This window comes from Cynocephalus volans, chromosome 12, assembly GCF_027409185.1.
Source record: "Cynocephalus volans isolate mCynVol1 chromosome 12, mCynVol1.pri, whole genome shotgun sequence".
Taxonomy (NCBI): domain Eukaryota; kingdom Metazoa; phylum Chordata; class Mammalia; order Dermoptera; family Cynocephalidae; genus Cynocephalus; species Cynocephalus volans.
The window spans coordinates 103,035,284-103,055,881 of record NC_084471.1 but is presented as its reverse complement, the minus strand read 5'-3'; the positions used below and the strand labels follow the sequence as shown (position 1 = coordinate 103,055,881).

Below are 20,598 nucleotides of genomic sequence, written 5' to 3'. Positions count from 1 at the left end.
TTTTTTGCAACTCCAAATGATATTTGTCATTTTATTTCTGATTTCCAATAGAGTTTATTATCCAATGTCTTAATCTGTGTAAGTTAGATTTTTCATAATGTTTTGATTTTTTTCATTATTATTGAGTTAAAAAACTTTTTCAATATGTGTAAGCTCCTGTAGTGAAAATCTCAAATCTAATGCGTATTTTTCCTGCACATTACATCACGTATAAATCTGGGTTTTTTTGTTGTTTTTTTCCTAATACTGGGAAAGTTAGATGATTAAATTAATTTTACTTTAGGCTTTGTCATATAATGCAAAATGCATGAAAAGTACGGTTCTGATATCTAATATATTTGTGAAACACTTGGTTATATGAGGTTTAAGGAAAACTTTCTTTAAATTGGGATTTTTAGGAGTACATATGCTACCCTCGTTTGGGAGTTTTCAATAAGAGAAAAAAACTATAGAGCATTTTTTACATTAATTTGACAACTGAATATATTTTCAATGAATATTTATGAATATGATATTCACCAATCAATAATCTAAAATTATTGGGAAATAGCATTTCCCTGATATCGAATAAAGAGAGACAAAGGCTTGAATTTCTAACTCTTATTATCAGTGAAAAGTAAATAAACTACAAATTAAGTAACAATTCAAATACTGCAAAGGTCATCACAAGATAGCTTCGATTGTGTCCATATTACTGAAACTACAAGAAATTTGAAAAGAATGACTAGTCATTTTTTCACCACAGTAACCTGTCATTTCATGCCAAACTATTAGATTCATCTATAAACTTTCCTCAACAGGTAGTTGTGAGAATTAAATAAGAAAATATGTGAAAACTGCCTGGCATACCATAGTTACTCTCCAAATGTTTCCTATTCAAAGTAAAACAAGCAAAGGAAACAGAGACAGAAAAAATAATTTACATACTTCACAAAAGGCTTTTTGACTAAACTAACTTTTTGACTTTTATTTTCTTTTTTGCATTAAAATTGTTTCACAAGCTTTGACTTGATCAGCTTTCTTTTTAAACAAACCAAAATTTATTTTGATTAGGGGTTTTTTATTTCACTAATTTTATATTTGTTTTTTAAAAATTTTTATTTAATATATTGTAACTTTTGTCTCAACTTCTTTTCATGTTGTTTCTGTTTTGCCGTAAAACCACCTACATACAATCAATTAATGTTTGAGTCTAAAAATTAGCTCTGATGATGAAGCCAAAAAAATTGCTGTTCTTTTCCTCGTATTTAACAAAATTCAACAGTCTACACAATCAGTCTTAGATTTCAAAAAGTATCTTTAAATAAATTCTTTTTTGCAGCTTACAAGGATATAGATACAAAGCTTTAACTACAGCTGTATAAGGGAATATAGAACAAACTCACAAATTATTTCAAGAAAGCCAGCTGACTTTGGCAATGGTCTAATTTTATTTCACTTATCTAAATAATTGGAATGTTTATGAGACAGATAATTTTTTCCACATTTTATTTACAGCATGTATTGAGAGCTACCCTTTTTGAAATCCAGATAAGGCATTTCTAATCCTTTTGGCACAGAAAGAGAAATACCACATGTTCTCACTTATTGGTGGGAGCTAAAAATTAATATATAAATTCACACACACACACACACACACACACACACACACAAACCGGGGGGGGGGGGGAAGAAGATATAATAACCACAATAACTTGAAGTTGATACAACAAGCAAACAGAAAGGACACTGTTGGGGGAGAGGGGGGAGAGGGAGGAGGGAGGGAGGTTTTGGTAAGGGGCAACAATAATCAACTACACTGTGTATCGCAAAATAAAAGTTAAAAAAAATAATGAATAAATAAATAAATAAATAAATAACAAAAACAAATAAACAACAACAACAACAAAAAAACATGACACCTACCTAGCTCTGAAAGGAAGCCCTGGCTTTTTTCTCTGAATTTCCTGACTTTTGTGTTTATATTTGGCTTAGGGCCTTTGGAGGATGAAATCCCCAGTGATTTTATGATCGCTAGGTTTCATTAAAACAGCTGAAGATAGGCCTGGGGAAAGTAAGGCCATAGTACTCTTTCCAAAGTATGGCAATTCATGTATTTGGCCTTTCCACAATTTTAGAGAAAAAAATTTCACAGATATTTTTGTCTCACATGTTTGAGGATCCACAAGGAAAAAACTGAAATATCATGTTATACCCCATAAATTTGTACAACTAAAAATAAAATTAAAAAAATCAACACCACCTGCGTTTATAAGTATAATTTGCATAATTTAATTATACATACATATTATATAAAATATATTATATAAATTACTTTTAAACAGCCTTAAATTCCATGTGCTGATGGTCATATTCTTCTATCAATACATTATTATTGGTAGAATTATGTAAAATATATCCATGTTTTGATATGAAACAACCCCAAAGAAGTGGAAGCAATTACTAAACAGAATGTGTGCATTTTCATAACAGTATAGTACTTTTTAATACTAGGGGTAATTTATACAATTACAACACCAGGATATATATCAGAATTACCGTATTTGTCACTATATTGGCTAAGCATAAATGTAATTTTTAGAAATATTGAGTAGACTGATAATTGGAGAATGGAATGAAAAATATAAAAAGTGATGAATGCAGGTGAAATGGTGAGCTAAATGTGAAAAACGGGGAGAGGTAACAAAGAACAAATCAATTACCAGTGTAGGTCAAATGCAACCAAATCAACAACCATAACTGCACAGGACCATGGTGGTGATAATTTGCAGTTATTTTAAAATGAAGCAATAGTGAAAAATGGACTAACACACAGGAAATATAATCAGTCTTGTTAAAATGAGTATTTTTTTTTGCTGTTTGTTTTTGTCTGACAAACAAAAGACATGAAGTTGGAATGGTTTCCATTTATTAAGTGCCTACTAATTTCCAGGCACATCACAGCTATTATCCCTAACCATTGTACAATTTTATTTAATTAAATATTCTGATTCACATGATTCACATTACAGGTGATTCAGAATAATTAAAGAAATTTCACAAGTTTGCACTTTAGAAATCATAAGACTCAGGAGGGTATCTAGCAAAAACTGAGCATCTGAGAATTCTAAGAAAAAGAATAAGAACACATGAATTCTAAGAGTTTGTAAGACATATCTAAGGCTATGTAAGCTCTAAGGAAAGAGGTATGTCTTGCTTAAATTGAAAAAAATATATATATGTGTGTGTCATTATTTATTTTAGTCAGTATTTTTATTCTACATCAAATTAGAGTTTGGATGGGATCGTTCTTTGATCACTAGATGTTCATGATTTTGAGAGCTGGAATTTGTATACAGGACACATTTGACCAAGGACAGCTGAAAATTGCCATGATAGCTGAGATCAATATAATCTCTGTGTGCTCATGGAACAGGACCAAACCTTAAATCTTAGGAGCATAAATTCATTACATTGGTTCCTGAGTCTCCATATAAGTAAAAAAAAAAAAAAAAAAAAGAGCAGGATATACAAATGTAGCCATAATCGGTCCAGATGGTGCCAGCAATTTATTTTTCTGTAGGTGAATTTCCAAATTGCAAACTCCAAGTCTACATATATGGAAAAAAAATTAAAAAACAAACAAACAAACAAAAACATGTATTTGATAGAGAATCTAGAACCTAGAGGAAAACTAAGAACCTAGGGGAAAGTTATGCAAAATAAATGTCTCCTGAGTCCTGATTTCTCCAAGTGCTGAGCAGTAACCAATTTTATTAATGAAGTGAAGGAACTGGGGCTACAAATGTATATTGTCAGATTTTTTTCCCTGATATTTTACATGTCAATCAGTGGTGTAGCATCAGATATTTCACTGATGAATTCCTCATTTATTTCCTACTGACTAGCTACATCAAGCATTTAAGAACATTTGGAATATGCTTAAATTGGTTTAATTTAACTTCAGAATAATGCTATATATATTAAACTTATATTATATATAAATATAAAAATATATAATACATGAATAAACATATAATATAGCTTTTTATATACTTTTTATGAAAGCAGGAATAATTAATGATTTTCCAGTCTACATTATAAAAATCTGCTACCAGCTTCTTCCATTTCCCTCATAATTCTATGACAGTGATATTTTTTCTCATCAAAGCACCTAGTTCTTGTTAGTATAATGTAATAATTATTTGTTAAGATGAGTTGAAGGTTCATACTACACACACAAAAATATTTTTATCCCATGAAATATCACACCTTCCCACACATACACACTTAGTGAACTGTGTTACGTTGTCTGCATTCTGGTACACGAGCCCTTTCTTTTATAGGGTGTAAACTGTAAAATAACTTATAAGTAGTTCACTTTTTTTTCTGAGTTTCAATTATCTTTCCGTGTTTCATACTCTAGGATATAACATATTGAATGCTCTTTAAAACTGTGGAATTCTTTATAAAATTAGGTTTTATTATTATTATTATCATTATCATTATTATTATTTTTATTTCTTTCTAAACACTTAAAATTTCATACAAATAAATGTCTCATATATATGAATGCTACATGTATTTCACCTTTTGGCACCTGATTATAAATAATATATAAGATGGTCTGGAAGAATCATGAAGAGCTACAGAAGCATTATATGTTGATGTTATTTTTATTCCTATTGTTATTATTTCACCCTGGAAATTAAACTTTCATATCAGTTTGTTTGCCCTAATGTCTAATATAATACGCATTTTAATATGCTACCTTTACTTTCATTTGTACAGATGCTGGTTATATTCACTTATATAATCGTGGCTGTCACTAAGAAGAAAAAAATAAAAGTTTAACCTAGCCTACCATGTAAAATTATGAATTAATATTCGTGAGTCTTCAGGTGTTGCATAGTGCTGCTAAACCCATTTGCCTCTAGTTATTTCAATATTTAATTAGACTCCAATAATTTAATATCATTTTATTTGTAAATGAAAATGCTCTCTAGAATACTGTTTTTCTTTTCTAAATATTTTATCCCAGATGGATTCACAGAAATTTGAGAAGAAATTATGAATCAATTAGTATTTGTGGGCTTGATTTTATGATGATGGACTTGTATATATAATTTGAATTGAAAGGAAAAACGACTGGCTTCCCAGATTTCCCCTACCTGGACTACGTATCATAAGTTTTCCTTACCTTGAATACCCCTTCAAGGAATTTTTTGTGTAATGTCTAAAAAGAAATCTGAAATATCCTGAAGTTAAGGGTGGGGGCAAATCTGATTGCTAATGACTTCCTAATGATTCCTAAGTAATTCTTCAAGTTTAGAAATTCTTCAGAGCAAGCTTTCTCTTAGGATTAATGACCTTCTATGTGGAGTGGTAATAAATATAGTGGTATTCTGTCTTATTTGATTTTATATATAGTAGTGGAAACGGAGGCCAGAAATGGGGAAAAGGTTTAGAGTAATCCTCTGCACGGAAAAGTAATCTAGAGCCATGTTTTCTGTAAGTATTTTTGAGTGTGCACATTTATTTTGAAGAATAAATGGCCATAAGGAATCCAGACTAATTCCTGAAACATGTATCTGTCCATTTTCTAGACAATGCCACGTACCAGTACTTTTTGCCTTGAACCTGTTTTAGTTATTTCCGTGCTCACTAACATCTTTGACTTATTTCCGTGCTCAATAACGAGACCAAGCTAGTAGATACTGCATTACTTATGGATTTCAGGTTTGTCTCTCTCTATTTGCTTGTGTGTTTGAGTGTCTATGTATCGACAAGGGTACTTCAGAAAGTTCATGGATTGATTTGTATTATCTCTGAACTCTATTTCTCCACGAACTTTATGAAGTACCTTCATATATGTTTATATTCATTTTTACTCATATAAAGAAATTAAATTATCATTAATAATCTAGAGATAACGACCTTAAATCTTAGTCTGGTTTTTAGATTAGTTAACATAATAACCAGCCATGTGTCCTATGGCGTGTTATTCTTCGAGGCTTCTTTCTTTGGCTGTAAAACACAGAGCTCCAAATAAATAAACTCTGAGGTTCCTGTGGGATTGAAAATTTCCTAAATCTTTACAGATATCATTAAACAATCCACTGGTGTTTGTATCTTATTTTTGGTAACATATGATATAAAATTAACAAGGATAATATTTCATTTCTATGGCCCTTTTTACAGCGTACTTCACTTCCTTGTTTCTTAGGCTGTAAATCAATGGATTTAACATAGGAATCACCAGGGTGTAAAATACAGATACCACCTTTTCTTGTTCTAAGGAATATTGGGAGCTTGGTTGAATGTAACTAAAGCTTATTGAGCCATAGAATAAGGTCACAGCTGTTAGATGTGAGGCACAAGTGGAAAAGGCTTTGTGTCTACCTGCAGCTGAGCGAATCCTCAGGATGGCAGCAACAATGAAGACGTAGGAGACCATCACAGTCAAGAAAGTGATCATGGCGATAATGCCAGAGAAGATTAAAAGCAACAATTCATTCATGGATGTGTCAGAACATGACAGCTGCAACAGGGGAGGGAGGTCACAGAAGAGTGACTGATGACATTTGGCCCACAGAAAGACAGTTTCACCAAGCCAATTGTGTGTGTCAGTGAGTTGATTAAACCTCCTACACATGAGCCAGTGACCAGAACAGCACAAACGATCTTAGTCATAGCCACTGCGTAAAGTAAAGGGTTCACGATAGCCATATAACGGTCATAAGCCATTGCCGCCAGTAAGAAGCCTTCAGTGGTAAGGAGTGACACGAATAAAAAATACTGAACAATGCATGCAGAGTATGAGATTGTCTCCTGTTCAACAAAGAAGTTCAGCAGCATTTGGGGTGCAAAAACTGATGAATAGCAGGCATCAACAAATGACAAGCAGCTAAGGAAATAATACATGGGTGTGTGAAGTTTGGGAGTTACTTGGATTAGAAAGAGCATTCCTAGATTCCCCACCAAGGAAATGGAATATATCAGCAGGAACAACATGAAGAGGACCACCTTCAATTCAGCACGATCTGTCAATCCCAAAAGGATAAACTGTGTAACCAGTGTAAAATTAGCATCATCCATGTGTTAGTGTTTCTTTGTACCTGTTAATAAAGAGATTGGAATAAATTGAGAGTCATGATGCTGCAATGTTAAGACTATCTGGAATCTCTAGCTGTGTGACTTGAGTTAGTGACTTCTCTTCTCTGGTTACCTTACCTATAAAATTAGAAAATTTTAAATAAAAAGTCTTTAGTCTCTTCAAATACTGTTTATTTGCCTATTCCTTAAAACAAACAAACAAACAAACAAAAAACAATAAAATAAAATGCATGAGTGAAAAAAAAAAATGTCAGGTCTTAGTTTCAAGATGCATTTAAAATGCTGTTCTTAATGTGACCAAAATCTAAAGTGAATTTCATTCTAAAGATGTGTAAATAAAATAAAAGTCTAGCTTATAAGGAAATAAAAAATGAAGTTGCAAATTTAATCTATGGTCCCATTGAAGCTCTCTTTTCCACTTATCACTCAGATTCAAGAGGAGCTAATGTTAAGTATATGAAGATACAAAAATAAACTATACAGTGGCATTTAAACCTAAGATTTTCCACTTAACGACTTCATGTTTAGTTCCTCCACATTTTTTTAAGACATATGTGACAAAAGGCAAGGACCTAGCACCCAAAACCTCTGTAGTCATCCTTAGAAAATAGCCAGAGGCACTGGCTTCTGAGAAGAGGAACGGGAGGAGAGGGCTCTGTGAGCTGGAATATAAAACACCGTGAGCAGCAACTTACAGTTGGCCTTTGGTATTCAGCAGAAATGCCTTACTGAGACTCCGGAAACAGAAGTCCTTTTACTTTTTCTGAGAAAAAAGCAAAGTAAACTCACAAAATAAAGTAAACTTTTAAAACATACAGGTACTTCTGTGCAATATCCCCTTTCTGTTCATATTTCAACACAGTTCTTAGAAAATGCAATGTCTTCTTCACTTAACTAGTGCATATCTATGTGTTGATCAGTACTACCTTCGTCCTGGAAAATGCAACTATCTTTTCACATTTATATAAGACATAAACAAATATAAAATCCAAATTTGTAGAGTATTTTAGGGCTTGATGTTTGTTCTTTTATCTGGCTTGGTCCAGACTCTTACCTGGAGTGCTATGTATCATCTTTTGGAATCAAATGAGAAAGAAGCTCATTCTTCCTAAATCGAAACCATATCACAAACCATTGCTCACCCATTGTCCTACTGGATAAGCAACATTTTTAACCTACTTCCTTACACAATTCTTAAATTGCACTGTCATTTTTCTCTCACTCACACTTCTGCAATGATTCGTGAAAAGGTATCTTAATTTTCTTACCTAGATTCCAGTTCCTTAAAACATTGTGTTACCTTTGTTTTTGTAATCAACTCTTTTTTTTAAATTTTAGAAACATAAATAGCAGAACTCTGAAAAAGTGATGAACACAAGGCACCAGTCTCCTTGACAAGGCCAGATCCAGCTTAGGTCCTGTCTACAAGCATATGCGAGATCAGAGCTGACCGAGTAGCCTTGTTCAGCATTTCCCTGCGTGGAGAGGATATAAGGTTTATCTTGGCAAAGGTGTATCTTTCATAGGGGTGCGGTGGAGTAAATCCACTGTTGGTACCTCTTGGCCAGCTGAAAATATTAATACATATTTTAAATGGATCAGGATACTGGTAACATTACATCTACAGAATGAAGAATGATGTTTTTCATCATCCTTTCACTTGGAAGACAATATTCCCCGTAGAGGAGGTAAAATTCAGAAAAAGAAAATTGTGACACTACTGAAATAATAAGTAATGAGATGGCTGTTCCACCTAGGGTATCTACAGGGATAGGTGAATAATTTCCATGGGAAATGTAGTTGTGATTTATTCTTATTTATTTATTTATTTATTTATTTATTTATTTATTTATTTATTTATTTATTTATTTATTTATTTATTTAATTTATTTTTGTAGTTGTGATTTAAATTGAAATTCTTCCTTTAGGAAAGAATATTCCATTAAATTAAAACACTGATTTTTTTTAAATTACTATTACTCCAGTAGAAGTCGCACAACAATTTTAATGTTAATGTAGAAAAACAAATGGAAGTGCAGGATAACAGTGTCGGGTGGTCAACAAGTGGCCAAATTACAGATTCTTCCTGCCCCTATAATTTTAATTGTTCTTCAGATTAAAATTTGAACATCTTTTCTTCTTCTTCTCATTAATTTTTAAAATGTTTCTCTGATTTGTAAAACGTATGTATATTAGATATTCAAATATGTAAATTTAACTTACCAGTGTAAGGATAAATATTCAACACCTCAGCTCATTTTGAAACCTCATGACCACTCCTTCCCATGCTTTATTTCCCTATCATCCTTCTAAAAAATAGAAAAACAAAACAAAAAACAAATGCAAAAACTGAGCAGTTAAATTTGTCTGACATTTACAATGATACATAAATTAAGTAAATGATAGTAGTTATAGGTGGCATGATTGGAATTCAAACTTATCTTTAATGTAGGAGTAGGAGAATCAAAGGCACAGCCTTCCCAGCGTGAAAACAAGAGCAAGATAGTCAGAAAACAGTCATGTCGGGAGATGGGTTTAGATAAAAAGTTCACTTATACGTTTACCTTAATTCAAATGGGAATAAAATCCCTAGAGCTAATCTTCTGATTAAAAGCTATAATACATATAATATTAAAAGTTTGTCTGTGTTTCTTGAGGGATTTAAGAAACACTCAAGAACTTGATGGTTCCCCTAAGGCATTTAATTTCCTAAATGTTACAAAGAATAGAAGGAAGTGTGGGGCAAACGGAAAAATAGAACATGTGACCTCTGTAAAAAAGGCAATAGAATTAATAGTGATGACTACTTAAAAATTTAATAAGGGAAGTTTATCATGCTTTTCAGAACATATTAATTGGCTTAGTTGTCAGAAAAAAACAAAGACAAAGCATCAAACCATTTTTATTCCTTTACTTCCCTGTATTGGAAGAATATCATCAAAGAAAATTAAAACTACAGTAGTCCCCCCTTGTGTATGGTTTCACTTTTCATGGTTTTAGTTACCCACCGTTAATTACAGTTCAAAAATAATAAATGGAAAGTTTGAGGAATAAACAATTCCTACATTTTAAATTGTATGCCATTCTGAGTATGATGGAATCTCACACTTTCCCACTTGTCACTTGGTCTCCTTGCCTAGACGTTGTATCATCTCACAGCATCACGTGAAGCATAAGTACAGTGACATAAGATATTGTGAGAGAGAGACCGCATTCACGTGACTTTTATAGCAATACATGGTTATGATTACTTAATTTTGTTATTAGTTACTGTGGTTAATCTTTCACTGTGCCTAATTTATAAATTACACGTCATCGTATGGATGCGTATATAGGAACAAACACAGCATATGAAGGGTTAAGTACTATCAGGGGATTCGGGCATCCATTGGGAGTTGGGGACGTATCCTTTGTGGATAAGGTACCACTACTGCACTTCTTAAAAGGATTCCTTGAAATAACCCGATTACTCGTCTCCTGAATGTTTATTCCTCTAGGCTAACGTGTGTCTGTTGATGGACAATTTTGTGACTTTTGGCTTCAGCTTAAACTGTATTATGATGGATTTTGGTAGCAATGTCACATACTGTTCTCATACATGTATATGTATCTAAATAAAAATTGAACTTCATTCTTTATACTAAAAACAATTATTTTTTTTTCTTCTTATATGCTAATTTCTTAATGTACTAAATTAAGAGTTAATGGGGCAGGTGGTAGTGTTGGAGACTGGGTGATATTCTAAGATTGAATTAGTACAGAAGATCCATTATCTTAGAAGGCCTAGACCATTCTAAGTACCTGATATATTCTATGCTGTGGTTGGTTTTTTAAAAATATAATTTATTCCCAGTCAGTATATAAAGAAGAAATAAATAGATTGAGTTTCTTAGGCCATATTCTCTTTTCTCTTAGGAAATTGTAGATTAAGAAAAAAAAAGTATCTGAAAAGACTTTATAAAAGTCTGTATTTGAAGGCATTCTGTCAATAAGAACTAAAACAAGACAAAACAAAACAAACATCAAAAGGGTTTGTCTATTAACCCATTGAATTCTATATAATGCTATGTTTAAAAGCAAATATTTCTGGAAACTGGCCCTATATCATTTATTAGATAGGTCTCCAAAGTAAGGCCTAATAGTTCCTATGAGCAGTAAAAACTGATATTAAATTTAATATTATTGATATTGGGAATATTTATAGTATTGCAGTTAAATTTGCCATATAGAAAAATTTAGTAGAAATCTTTAAAACTCATGTAGCCTATAGTAGTTAATGTTAGTTTTTTGGTCCTAAAAGTCTTTTTGTGAAGAATGTTATTCAGAAGTTATATTAATTAATACATTAGTGCTCAATATATTAAAGTGTTATATTTTAGAAAATAATTCTCTTTTCAAATATAGGTTATTGTGGATCAAATAGAATACAATAAAGTCTAATAATTTAAATGTATAATTTAATGAGTTCATATTCCAGGGCAATTACTATCTCAATCAAAATATAGAATATTTCTATAACCCTCGAAATTTCTTGTTGTCTATTCAAGAAGTCCTTCCCTTTGATGTGCAACTTCAAGAAACTGCTAATCAGCTTTAAATCCCTCTGTATGAGGTTTGCTTTATAGAATTTCATAAAATTGAAATAATGTACCATATGTTCTTTTTGTGTGGATTTTTCCAATCAGAATAATGTTTTGAGAATCATTCACATTGCTGCATGAATTATTAGTTTGTTCTTTTTTTTATTGCTGAGTAATATTCCATTGTATGAACTTTGTACACTTTGTTTATCCAATCTCCTGTTGCAAGTCATTTTGGTGGTTTGTGATTTTCGACTGCTATGAAGAAATCTACTATAAACATTAGAGTAAAATTTCATATCAACATAAAATTCCTAGTAGTGTAATTTCCAATCCATTAACCTGGTACACCTACTCATTTGTATAGATCCTCTCTAATTTCTCACTGCAATAATTGATAGCTTTAATTTCTTACAGTCAAGTCTTATTTTGTTAAATTTATTTCTAAATATTTTATGCATTTTTCTACTAATGTTAGTGGATATTTTTCTTTTTTTTTATTATTATTATTTTTTTATTTAAATTTTATTTTGTCGATATACATTGTAGCTGATTAATGCTCCCCATCACCAAAACCTCCCTCCCTTCTCCCTCCCCCCCTCCCCCCCCCAACAATGTCCTTTCTGTTTGTTTGTTGTATCAACTTCAAATAATTGTGGTTGTTATATCTTCTTCCCCCTCCCCCCCCCGGTTTGTGTGTGTGTGTGTGTATGTGTGTGTGTGAATTTATATATTAATTTTTAGCTCCCTCCAATAAGAGAGAACATGTGGTATTTCTCTTTCTGTGCCTGACTTGTTTCACTTAATATAATTCTCTCGAGGTCCATCCATGTTGTTGCAAATGGCAGTATTTCATTCGTTTTTATAGCTGTAGTGGATATTTTTCTGATTTCATTTTTGGTTTGCTTGCTATTAACATAGACACATAGTTGATTTTTCTAAATTCATTCTGTAAGAATTGCTTAGGTTTTCTACATAAAGAAAAATGGACCCCAAGAATGAGTATACTTCTTCCTTTCCTATTTTGATGCCTTTCGTTTCTTTTATTTTTTATTCATTCATTCATTGCTTAATTCTTGCTTCATTTTTTTATTACTCTCTTTTCGCATTTAAGCCTACCTATACATGAAATTTATTTTTGTTTATTTCATGCTATGTAATAGGAATCTCCAGGAAAATTTTGAAGGAATTGTTCCACCAAATTCGGGAAGTTTCATCCATTACTATTTCAGACTGGGTTTTTTTGTTTTGTTTTGTTTTTTACTGTTTTCTTCTCTCCTCTCTCTCCAGCATGTTTTGATATATTTTATGGTGTCCTACCTGTCTCTGAGGCATTGCTCATTTGTCTTCGTTCTTTACATTTTTGTTCTTCAAATGGGACTTCCACTGACCTACCTTCAAATTTACAAACTTTTTTTTTCTATCATCTCTTGGTTGTGTTTGGATTTCCCTAGAGTATTTTTCATTTTATTTCTCGTACTTTTAAACTACAGAATTTTTATTTGATACTTGTATTTATCCTATTTATTGAGATTTTTCTACTTTATGAATAATTGTTGGCATGCTTTCTTTTAATTCTTTTATTTATTTATTTATTTATTTTAAGGCCAAATTTTATTTTATTTATTGTTTTTATTTTTTTTTTAATTTTATTTTGTCGATATACAATGTGGGTGATTATTGTGGCCCATTACCGAAACCTCCTTCCCTCCTCCCTCTCCTCCCTCCCAACCAAGAATGTCCTTTCTGTTTGCTTGTCATATCAACTTCAAAGAACGCTAGTTGTTGTGTCTTCTTCCCCCCTCCCCGTTTTTTTTTTCTTGTGTGTGTGAATTATTTATTTATTTTTAGCTCCCATCAATAAGGGAGAACATGTGGTATTTCTCTTTCTGTGCCTGACTTGTTTCACTTAATATAATTCTCTCAAGGTCCATCCATGTTGTTGCAAATGGCAGTATTTCATTCGTTTTTATAGCTGGGTAGTATTCCATTGTGTAGATGTACCACATTTTCCGTATCCACTCATCTAATGATGGACATTTGGGCTTGTTCCAACTCGTGGCTATTTTAAAGAGTGCTGCGATGAACATTGGGGAACAGGTATACCTTCGACTTGATGATTTCCATTCCTCTGGGTATATTCCCAGCAGTGGGATGGCTGGGTCGTATGGTAGATCTATCTGCAATTGTTTGAGGAACCTCCATACCATTTTCCATAGAGGCTGCACCATTTTGCAGTCCCACCAACAATGTATGAGAGTTCCTTCTTCTCTGCAACCTCGCCAGCACTTATCATTCAGAGTCTTTTGGATTTTAGCCATCCTAACTGGGGTTAGATGGTATCTCAGTGTGGTTTTGATTTGCATTTCCCGGATGCTGAGTGATGTTGAGCATTTTTTCATATGTCTGTTGGCCATTTGTATATATTCCTTAGAAAAATGCCTACTTAGCTCTTTTGCCCATTTTCTAATTGGGTTGCTTGTTTTCTTCTTGTAAAGTTGTTTGAGTTCCTTATATATTCTGGATATTAATCCTTTGTCAGATGTATATTTTGCAAATATTTTCTTCCAGTCTGTTGGTTGTCTTTTAACTCTGTTAATTGTTTCTTTTGCTGTGCAGAAGCTCTTTAGTTTGATATAATCCCATTTGTTTATTTTTCCTTTGGTTGCTCATGCTTTTGGGGTCGTATTCATGAAGTCTGTGTCCAGTCCTATTTCCTGAAGTGTTTCTCCTATGTTTTCTTTAAGAAGTTTCATTGTTTCATGGTGTATATTTAATTCTTTAATCCATTTTGAGTTGAGTTTAGTGTATGGTGAAAGGTATGGGTCTAGTATCATACTCCTGCATATTGATATCCAGTTCTCCCAGCACCATTTGCTAAAGAGGCAGTCTCTTCCCCAGTGTATAGGCTTGGTGCCTTTGTCAAAGATCAGTTGGCTGTAGGTGTGTGGGTTGATTTCTGGATTCTCTATTCTATTGCATTGATCAGTGTGTCTGTTTTTATGCTAGTACAATACTGTTTTGGTTATTATAGCTTTGTAGTATAGTTTAAAGTCAGGTAGTATTATGCCTCTAGCTTTATTTTTTTGCTCAGCGGTGCTTTGGCTATGCATGGTCTTTTGTTATTCCATATAAATGTCTGGATAGTTCTTTCCATTTCTGAGTAAAATGTCATTGGAATTTTGATGGGGATTGCATTGAATTTGTATATCACTTTGGGTAGTATGGACATCTTCACTATGTTGATTCTTCCAATCCAAGAGCCTTTTTTTTTTTTGGACTGGTAAGGGGATCACAACCCTCGGCCCGGTGTTGTCTGCACCATGCTCAGCCCGTGAACTCATGGCCTATATAGGCCATCCCTATATAGGATCCGAACCCATGGCCTCGGTGCTACCAGCACTGCACTCTCCTCTGTGAGCCACAGGGCTGGCCCTTAATTCTTTATATTTATTTCCTTTAGTTATCCGAACATATTATTTATAATAGCAACTTTGAAGCCTTATTTTGCTCAGTCCAACATCTGGGTCATTCAGAGATGGTTCCTAACTGACTTATTTTTCCCCCCTATGTAATGATCACATTTTCCTGTTTCTTTGCAGGTCTTGTAAGCTTTTGTTGAAAACTATGCCTTATATAAAATATATGATAGACACTCTGCATTCTGTGTGCTCAGCTCTGTTGGACACTGTCAGTCATTTTTATGAAGCTGCTGTTCCAAGTAACATTTTCAGCACTGCTTTATGCAATTTCTAGTTGCTCCACACATTCACCGACACTTGATATGGTTTACCTTTTTATTGCATCCTTTCTAGTGAGAGTATACCATTTCTTGTGGTTTTAATTTTTCCCCCAAATCTAATGAAGCCAAGCAACTTTTTATTTTTATTTTTTGTGGAAGACATTTTGAAAGCTGTTGGGTTATATGGCTATTCAAATGTTTTATCCATTTTTCTACTGGCTTGACTGTCTTGGCTTTATTTATCTAGTTTGGTGTGGATATGATTTCATATATATTTAGAAAAAATATTTTCACTGACTCTGTGGCTTGCCTTTTCACTATATAAATAAAATTTTAAATATCAATAAAGTTCAATTTATTATTTTCTGCTTACAATTTAAATTATGTATTTTGAAATATTAAGTAAAATGGACTTTGTTTCTTTTTGCACTTTCCTAAAAGAACTAGAGGCTTAGAAGATTGAACTCCATTGATTCAATTTGTATTTTGCATTATTATTGACAGATGCTCATATTCTATTTATTAAAAATGTCTCAATAAATTTTTTTGTACAGTAAAAATTTAATCACCATGTATTACTATTCAAACTTTCATATGCACCTTTCCCTTTGCTTTCTGTCATTTCTTGATTGAAATTACATGATTTTATCTTTTCCACTGTGTACTATGTTTAAGAAATACATATACACATATGCACACACACACATACTTTGAAATGTACCCTAATTTTAAGTGTACAGCTTTTTTAGATGTTATGTTTATATGTATCAGTATAACCTCCATCCAAATAATGATACAGACATTTCCAGCACTCAGAAATGCTTTTTCCTGGTCATAATACCATAATTTAATTTAAAAGTTATAAACATGAACTCTTGCTTATGAACTTTTTGTGTCTGCTTTCTATTACTGAGCATTACATTAAGGAGGTTTATTGTATATAGCAGAATTTTTTAAAATGCTGTACACCTTTCATTTTTAAATATAAAAATGTATTAATTTTTTAATTAAAATATTAATTTTGTTAACAATGAACTTTTTTGTTTCTAGTTTATAAATATTACTCATAAAACTGGTAAGAGAATTTTTGTTCGTGTATTTTGATGGATATAAGACATAGATATAAGACATACTTATATCTAAGTGAAAGTCATGGGACATAAGTTAGCATATGTCCAACTTACTGTCAAACAATTCTTCAGAGTGTTTTTTCCATTTTTACAAACCTAATAGAAATGTGTGATTAATGACACTGAACATTTTTTGTATTCTTATTAGCTATTTTGAATTTATTTCATTGCAAAGCCCCTTTTCTATTTTTTTTTAATATTTTTAGTTTTCTTATTCATTTTTTTGCCATCAATTTGTAGCATCTCTTAATATATTACAGATATGGGTTCTTTATCAGATACAGAAGCTATAAGTACCTTTCCATGTTCCGTGGCTTTCTCTTTTAGCCTCTTAGTGGTGTATTTCCATGGAGCATAGTTCTCAGTTGAAACAAAGGCCAGTTTTTCTTTTAGTCATTTTATTTTTAGCATTTATTTATCCTCATTAAGAAAATTTTCCCCATTTCAGTGTTATGAAGATAAAGAATTACATTCACTTTTAGAGACTGTATTCTTTTTTCTATCACACATTTAGGTACATGACCTATCAAATCAGTCTTCAAGTATGGTGTGAGTGAGTGACATGTTAAGGTTTTTTTTTTTCTCTCCATACATACATTCAATTTCTCTAGCAGCAGTTATTGCAAAAAAAAAAAAAGTTCTCTTCTGCATATCAATGACTCTGTTGGAAACAACAACAACAAAAAGTTATTTTATATGTGTTGTTCTCCTGCTACAGTTCTTGTTTTGCATTTGTTGATATGTCTATCCTGGAGCTAATATCACATTGTCTTAATTGCTGTAGCTTTATTTTTTCATGAAATTTAATAATGACGGTCATCAAACTTTGTTCCTGTTTTTGAAAGTGTCGTGATTCTTTTAGGTCAGTGACCATACAACAAAATACACAATCACCTGTCATCTCTCTCTCTCTTTCTCTCTCTCTCTCTCTCTCTCTCTCTCTCTCTCTCTCTCTCTCACACACACACACACACACACACACACACACACACACACATATAACATACAGACACTGAACTGGAGGGAACTTTACTGGTGTGTCATTGAATTTAAAGATGAATTTGTGTAAAATTAACATTTAAGAATATTAAATCTACTAACACATGCATATAATACATCTTCTTATTTACCCAGGCTTTCTGTAATTTATACTAGAAATATGTTGTATTTTCAACATAAAGTTTTTATATGCTTTTAAATAGGTTTATTGTTAGTTTTTCATCTGCTTTGATACTATTATATGCATTTTTCACTTTTATTGTCCAATTTCTTTTGACTATTCTACACAAATATATCTAATATTTTTAATTGATCTTAAATCTAATAAACTGCTAAATCGAGGTATTACTTCTCATTCTTTTGGAGTTTTCATATACAAAATTATATCATCCAAGTAAAAAGAGAACTTTAGTAATTTGTTAAAAAAATTATATTTTTTCATTTTCTAGACTTAATGTGTTAGCTCTGTTTTTCTGCGTAATTTTAATAGAAGTATTTCTTATGAATATCCTTGTCTTGTTCTCAAAACTATGAGTAATATAATGTTGGATACACCATATTTATCATTAGCCATGGTGTTAACTCTAGCTATATATGCACTGATACGCACAATTACACATACACTTTCTTATAAGGTTAAGGGATTTAATTTCTACCCATATTATGATAAGTTTTTAATCATGAATGGATATTAAACTTTATACATGTTTTAAGCATCTCATAATTGAAAGTTTTTTTTCTTTCTTTGTTGGATCAATTGCCTTTAGATATATAAAACTACCTTGTTTCCCTAAAACAAGTCCTAACTATGTTTACAGACATCTTCTCTAGAATTTTGGCTTCCATAGCATAAAATATATTAGGTTGCAATTATATGTCCTTGTGATGTATATGCCAGATTTTTATATCAGTGTTTTACTGGAACTATTAAGTTAGTTGTTCCTTTTTTCTTTCTTTTTTCTTTAAATAATCTTATAATAATATTCCTTATTGCCTAAAAACTGGGATACAACACCTGAAAAACATCTCAACCTGGCATTTTCTTTTGAGTATAATTTATCATTATGAATTCAATTTCTATTTTTTCTTTTTTTTTTTACTAAAACATAATTGATTATACGTATCTGTGGAGTGCAGAGTTCAATATCAGTATCTATGTACAATACGTGGTGATCAAATCAGGTTAATTAATATATTCATCACTACAAATCATAACCTTTCTTTCTTTATGACCCTTAACTAATTTCTCACAACCCCACTCCACCTCCCCTGTTCCCACCTGTAGCAACCAGTTGTGTTCTCTTCTTTTGAAAGTTCAACACATTATTGATTGTTCTTTCATTCTTTCTTTCCTTCTTTCTCTCTTTAACATTTTAGCTCCCTCTTATGAGTGAGAACATGTGGTATTTCTCTTTCTATGCCTAGATTATTTCACTTAACATAATTTTCCCCAAGCTCAACTGTATTCCTGCAAATAGCAAAATTTCATTCTTTTTTGTCTGAGTAGTATTCTATTGTGTATATATACCATATTTTCCTTATCCAATAGTCCATCGATGGACATTTAGATTGATTCTATATTTAGGTTATTGTTAATAAACCCACTGTAAACATGGGAGTGCAGGTATCTCTTTGACTTGATGATATCTATTCCTTTGTGTACACAGCCAGTAGTGGGACTGCTAGATCTTATGATAGTTCTATCTATACTTGTTTGAGAAACCTCCACACTATTTTCCATAATGGCTGCACTAATTTACTGTCCCACCAACAGTGTAGATGAATTCCCCTTTCTCTGTATCCTCGCCAGCATTTGTTATTCTCTCTCTCTCTTTTTTTCTTTTTTTTGACTGGCAAGGGGATAGCAACCCTTGGCTCGGTGTTACCCGCACCACACTCAGCCAGTGAGCGCACCAGCCATCCCTATATAGAATCCGAACCCACGGCCTCGGCACTCCCAGCACCGCACTCTCCTGAGTGAGCCACAGGGCCGGCCCATTCTCTGTCTTTTTGATACTGGTCAGTCTAACTGGGCAGAGATGATATCTCAAAGTGGTTTTGATTTGCATTTCCCTGATGATTAGTGATGTTGAGCTTTTTTTCATTTGTGTGTTGGCCATTTGTGTGTAATCCTTTCAGAAATGTCTGTTCAGCTCATTTGACCATTTTTAAATTGGATTATTTTCTTTTTTTTACTACTGTTTGAATTCCTTGCAAATTCTGAATATCAATACCTTGATGCATACATAATTTGCAAATATTTTCTCCCATTCTGTAGGTTCTTTTCACTCTGTTGCCTGCTTCCTTAGCTGTGCAGAAGATTTTTACTTTGATATAATCTCATTTGTTTATTTTTTCTTTTGTTGCTTTGGTGCTTTTGAGGTTTTATTCATAAAGTTGTTGACCAGTGCCACATCCTGAAGTGTTTCCCTTATGTTTTTATAGTTTCAGGACTTTGGCTTAAGTTTTTAATTCATTTGAGTTGACTTTGGTATATTATGAGAAGTACAAGTCTGTTTTCATTCTTCTACATACGAGGTCCAGTTTTCATAGCACCACTTATTGAAGAGGCTGTCCTTTCTTTGATGTATGTTCTTGGTACCTTAGCCTAATATCAGTTGGCTACAAGTATGTGTATTGATTTCTGGGTTCTCTATTCTGTTCCATTGGTCCATGTGTCTGTTTTTATGCCAGTACCATGCTGTTTTACTTACTATAACTTTGTAGTATAATTTGAAGTCAGATACTATAATTCCTTCCTTCACATACTTAGAATTATCTACATTGCCTAGTTTTTCACCTGTTTTAGTAAGTCTAGTTTCTCAAGGAAGATGTTTTCAAGGAATTTTTAATTTCATCTAAAGTTTTATCTTACAATTCTTTTACGACATTATAGAATCTCTAATGATAATTTTCTTTCCATTCATAGTATTAGTAATTTATGTTTCTCTCATTTTTTCTCACCAAATTTTTCTATAATTTCAGCATTTTTGTTACTCTCAAATATTGTCTATGCTGATTTTCTCATCTGATTTATATTATATCTTTTCTG

The 20,598-nt window shown here is 32.3% G+C and overlaps 1 pseudogene; it reads right to left on the bottom strand.

The window, feature by feature from the left end:
• Nucleotides 1–6,139: 6,139 nt before the first annotated feature.
• LOC134361166 (olfactory receptor 5J3-like) lies at nt 6,140–7,149 on the bottom strand (annotated as a pseudogene).
• Between the last annotated feature and the right edge of the window lie 13,449 nt (nt 7,150–20,598).